Raw genomic sequence first — 6,242 nt, 5'->3', positions numbered from 1 at the left:
GTTGCCAGCTCTGCAGGCTGCTGGCGGACCACAACAAGTACTACAATAAAGGCTCGCACATATGTGCTAGTTGTTCTCGACTCTAGGGACGGTGCTCATCTCTGTTTCAAAGCCGAAGAGCCAAAGATGTCTCTGTGGTCATGTGGTTGGGATGACTAAATGCCAAAGGTGCAAGGAATGCAGTTACCTTCCCACCAAAGGTGGTCCCTATTTTTCTACTTGCTTTTGAACTGCTAGGTTAGCAGAAGCTGGGACAAGTCATGGGAGCTCACCCCGTGGTACTAGGGATTCGAACCGCTGAACTGCTAACCTTTCAATCCACAAGTTCAGCATCTTAGCCACTGAGCCACTGCACCCCCTTTTGGTACTACAATTGTTGATTCCTAAGAAAACATCTGAGCATTTGTGCAAAACAGTTTTGAAACAATGAGAGCCGCTACCTGGTGTGCTGCACTCTATCCCTGTGGTGAGAGAGATGACATCAAAATCTTTGTGTCTTACTGTCAATAAAGAACAAGGCAAACTGAGCACGGGTAACCAGCCCATGTTAAAATTTACCTTGTGACAATAAGGGTGTGTGTGAAACATAATTCTAAAAGTAATTATTCTATAAAGTAAACAGTAAAGTGCAATACAATCAGAAATAATTACCTAATCGATGAGAGTGCTAATATTTTTAAAGGGCCACATTATTTGCATATCCTTTCCCCATCTAGTTATGAGGAAAAAAAACTTAAGGAGTTAATCAACAGTGGAAATATTCATATAATAGGAATAATTTATAGGTCAAGTTCGCACAATATTGTAAATCTTATAATGGCTAAACCTGACGTGTGAAACACAAATGTATTTATTTCAAAAGCTCCAACAGCCAAGTAGTCAAAATCCCAATATTCGGATTTCAGTAAAGTCATCCCTTAGCATCTTGCAGTTGTTGAATGGCTAAGCGTATGTATATCATGGAAGATTGGGACTTTCAAATTTCCTACCAGTGAAGCCCTCCTAGTCTTGATGTGCTCATTCTAACAGTGATGCATGATAGAAGGCTGTAACAACATGTGTTTTCTTCTGGATACTGAAAAGAAAAAGTGCAAAAAAACTCAAACTAATTTTAATATTGCTATGTCCTGGCCATGCATAGATGCATGGGGTTAGATTATATACTTCTTTTCTCTGCAGACAGACCAGTTACATTTTATTTAAAAAGTTATCTGTCAAATCCCTTTTTAACTTTTGCTATTAAGATGCAAACAATGAATGTTGGTATATAACCAATTATAAAACTTTTCAGATCTCAGTGAAATGACCAGCAACTTTAAAAAAATGCAATGCATTTGCAGACATGTTATGGATTTCATCTGTTGCAAATGGTGCATTTTGTTTTGGAGAAGTTTTGGTATTATAGACAAGTTTGTTATAAAGAAAATAAGTATCTTCATGCCCAAGTTGAAGTAAGGGCAAAATCACACAGGTTGCAAGTTTGTATAGAAATAATGATAAAAGATCATTTTACCACAACACAAAGGAATAGCAATCAAACCTAGCACATGAGCAGCAGGTTGGACTAGATTCTTTCCTCCAAGCTCCTTTCCAACTCCAACTGTTACTGTTACGATTTCTCATCTGAATATCTTTCCTATTCTTACATAGATAGAGGACTCTTGAAACAGCTATTCCCTCTCCTTCCAGTATCTAGACCAGGGGTGTCAAACTCAAGGCCCAGGGGCTGGATCTGGCCCATGGGGCCGCCATAAAAACAGCGAAGGATCGGCCCGCAGTGCCTCTGCCACCGAAAATGGAGTTCGAGAAGGCGGCCCTCCTAAGCACCATTTTTTTGGCAGAGGGTTGCAGGAGGCCATCGCAGCCAAAAATGGAGCTCGCAAGGGCTGCAGGTGGCCCTACTGAACTCCGTTTTTGCTGGCAGAAAGTTGCAGGAGGCAATTGCAGCCAAAAATGGAGCTCGGGAGCCCATTTTTGCTGGCAGAGGCCTTGGGCTGCCACAGGCGCCCCAACATGAGTGATGTCGAGCTGGCCATGCCCACCCTGGCCATGCTCATTCCACCCCCAAAGGTCAAACACAACCCTGATGCGGTCCTCAATGTCATGGAGTTTGACACCCCTGATCTAGACTGTTCTAGCTTCTTAGAGATTCCAAACTTTAATCAGAGGCTTGGAAAGTGTTCTTAAACCTCATTCATTTTCAGGGTGGATAAAAATTGATTATTTTTAAAACAAAAGACAAAAAAACCCCCACAGATTTAAAAAAATTAAATTAGATTTTTTAAAAAATTAAATTTATTTTAATAAAATGCTTTTGGAGTAAAAATCTATCTAAAGATAATTTTTTATTTACGATATATTAATAATTTAGTTTATTCAGCATGAAATGGAGCTTAGTTATGTAGCATGAGGCTGTATATTCTGCAATATTTATATTTTTGGTAAACTCATTCAATGAATCCAAGCTCTGCTAGCCGAGCTAACATGCACTGCATTGATGCATTCACACAATTTCACAGTAACCATAAGATAAATCATAAAACAAAGTTCAGGAATATTCCTTTATCCCATTGTTTTGCAAATCTACAAAACTATATGTTTGAAGAGAAATGCATCTGTGCCACCAGGCTCTAAGTATGAGGAGGGAGGGCAAGCAGTAAAAATGAAAATGAAACCTTCTAAGCAGCTTATAAATATAATATTAAAGAGCACCTGTCATTTCAGATCCATCATGGCAGCGCCTGTTAGTAGGTTTCCACTCACCTGCTGCCCACCATGTCCCTCATCTTGTTGTGTCACTGCTACATCACCAGCCATCCCATTAAATTGAATGGGACTGTCGGTAAGTCAACAGCAGGTCAGAGGAGGAGCCGCTGCGGGACAGAGATGACAGCTGCTCTTTAAAAAATAGGATTTAAATTACGTTGATTTAAATCAAGCCTTTTTACTAGTGATTTAAATCATGATTGAAAATGACTTGATTTAAAACCCACCCTGATTCTTTTCCTTCCAGGCCTAGCAATTTCTGCCAGAATACTCTATCCAATTTTAAAAGCTCCAATCTCTTTTTATCCATACTCCATACTTTGTCATATACCAGAATTACTATTGTCAGGATGCATACTGTGCAGTACTGTGAATGTCTGTGAAGCAGGCACGTTCACAAGTACTGTTGTTCAATTGCTAAGTCGTGCCCAACTATTTGCGACCCCATGGACCATAGTACGCCAGGCTCTCCTGTCCTTCACTGTCTCCCAAATTCAAGTTCATTGCATCAATAACACCATCTAATCATCCTCTGTTGTCCTCTTTCCTTTTGCCTTCAGTCTTTCCCAATATCAGGGTCTTTTCCAATGAGTCTTCTCCCCTCATTAGGTGGCCAGAGTATTTGAACTTCAGCTTCAGTGTCTATTCTTCCAGAGTCAGGGTTGATTTCCTTTAGGATTGACTGAACTCCTTGCAGTCCAATGGACTCTCAAGAGTCTTCTCTGGGACCACAATTCAAATGCATCAATTTTTCTTTTCTTTTTTTTCTTTTCTTTTTCCGGGCAAAATTTTTTATTTTCCATAATAATTCCCACAATTTGACCAGTGTACAATACAATCACTTATCCAACAATCGATCCTATACTCAAATTATGCTCAATCAGGCCTGCTCGACCGCCACTCCCTCCCTTAATCCTTTCTACCCTTCTCATCCTTCTTCTACTTTCCCCACCATCCTTCTCCTCGCTTTCCTACTTCCCCTCCTCTTTCCCACTTCTCACTACCATCCTTTCTAACCCTCTATCTTCTCCTCCTTCTTCTCCTCCTATCCTTTCTTCTCCCTCCCTTCTTTCCTACCTACCTACCTGCCTACCTACTTTCTTCCTTCTTTACTCCTCTTTCCTTACCCTTTCCCTTCGGGAGTGGTTACTGAGCAGTCCCGACTTTACACCATTTCAACTTGTTTAATTCTACCATTATTTCTGTACAATGGCAATCAATCAATTTATAATCTTCCCCTCCCCCCCCACTTCCCCCCCCCCAAGACTTCCCAGAACAGAATACAGGGTATTGTAACTAACAAACATAATCTAAAATATAACATAAAACATATTCCATTTCACACCATCACACTATCAATTCCCTTCTTTCTTAAACTCTAATACATAGCAATTCCTAACTTCACTCAAAAACTAATTGATATTTTTTAATCTGATACTTATTTTGAATATAATCAATCCACTTTCTCCATTCCAAAATATATTTTTCTTGTGTACAGTCTTTCAAGTAGGCAGAAATTTTTGCCATTTCTGCTAAATTTGATACTTTACTAATCCATTCTCCAATTGTAGGTAAGTCTTCTTTCTTCCAATATTGTGCAATCAATAGTCTTGCAGCAGTTATTAAATTCAAAATCAGTTTTGTCTCTATAACAGTGCAATCTGGAATTATTCCTAATAAAAAGAACTGTGGAACAAACTTGATCTTCTTTTTCAAAATGTTCTGCATAATCCACCATATTTTAATCCAAAAGGCTTTAACTTTTTTGCAAGTCCACCATATATGATAATAGGTAGCATCCTCACAATCACATCTCCAACATTTTGCTTTCACATTTGGATACATACATGACAGTTTTTTAGGATCTAAATGCCATCTATAAAACATTTTATAAAAATTTTCTCTTAAATTTTGTGCTTGCGTAAATTTAACATTCCTCACCCAAATTTTTTCCCATGTTTCTAACATTATAGGTTGTTGAAAATGCATCAATTTTTCAATGCTCAGCTTCCCTTATGGTCAAACTCTCATGTTACTGTAAAAACCATAGCATTGACTATACAGACCTTTATTGGCAAGGTGATGTCTCTGCTTTTTAATATGCTGTCTTGGTTTTGCCATAGCTTTCCTCCCAAGGAGCAAATGTCTTTTAATTTCATGGCTGCAGTTGCCATCTGATTTGATCTAGGAGCTCAAGAAAATAATATCTGACATTGCTTCCATTTCTTCCCCTTCTATTTGCCAGGAAATGATGGGACTGGATGCCATGATCTTAGTTTTTTTTAATGTTAAATTTCAAGCCAATTTTTGCACCCTCATCTCTCACCTTAATCGAGTACTACAAACATCTGAACAGAATCAGTCCATTTCATGTCCATCTCTGCAAAAACTGCATAGATTCTAGGATCCCAGTTTTAAAAGTTTCATGAAAGCCTTCATTGGCACAATTATATCATTAAGTGTTAAATTTGTACCCTTTGACTATCATTAAGTGTTGTAAGTGTTGTACCTTGATGAAAATATCTTTTCTTTTATGTACACTGAGAGCATATGCACCAAGACAAATTCCTTGAGTGTCCAATCACACTTGGCCAATAAAAAATTGTATTATATTCTATATTTAGACAACACTTGTCCTGATATCTATAATATATGCACAAACCTCAGGCAGTAATTATTAGTTAACATTTCCAGAGACTGGATGATACAAAATTGTCTTGCTTGGCTTTCCATTTTTGAATTGCAAAAGTAAAACTTCAAATTAATGACACTATGTTTCTCAAAAAGAGAGAATTCAGTGATGACTGCAGTTTAAGAATTGTTGAACGGATGTTTAAATGTTGTGAAGACACAAAAGCAATTTATATATATGTAAGGGACAGAATTATGAGCAGATGTTATACATATACATGGACACAGTTCTTGACAAGTACCAAATTTTTCAGAGTATAAGACACACATTTCCCCCCCAAAAAAGTGCATCTGTGCGTCTTATACAGGGAATATTGGGCGAGGGGGGAGGAGGAGGGTTGGTGTGGTGCCGATCAGCTGTTCTAGAATGGGTGGCAGTGGCGGCAGCCAGGCGGTGGCAAATGGGTTGCGGCAGTGAACCAGACACAGTGAATGGGTCAAATGAATACCGGATTAATCCTGGGAGGCAGAGGCAGATTTTCTTTCTTTTTTCCCTTCCCAAAAGCTAGGTGCGTCTTATAGTCCGGAGCGTCTTATAGTCTGAAAAATAGGGTAAATACCAAGGACATGATAGATGGCAACTGTTCAGTAGCTAGTTCTTTTAAGATTTTTTCTGTTTATTGAGTAATTATATGCCTATTACCGTATACATCCTTTTTCTACTTTATTCACTTTAGTATAATAAACAGAATAGCAAAACAGAAACAGCAAAACAGAAACAGTAACAACAGTAAACTTACATAGTAAAATACTATGTAATTGATGTTGTTAGTCGTGAAGTCATG

This window comes from Ahaetulla prasina, chromosome 2, assembly GCF_028640845.1.
Source record: "Ahaetulla prasina isolate Xishuangbanna chromosome 2, ASM2864084v1, whole genome shotgun sequence".
In the NCBI taxonomy this organism is placed as follows: domain Eukaryota; kingdom Metazoa; phylum Chordata; class Lepidosauria; order Squamata; family Colubridae; genus Ahaetulla; species Ahaetulla prasina.
Note: the sequence above shows the minus strand (reverse complement) of the source record.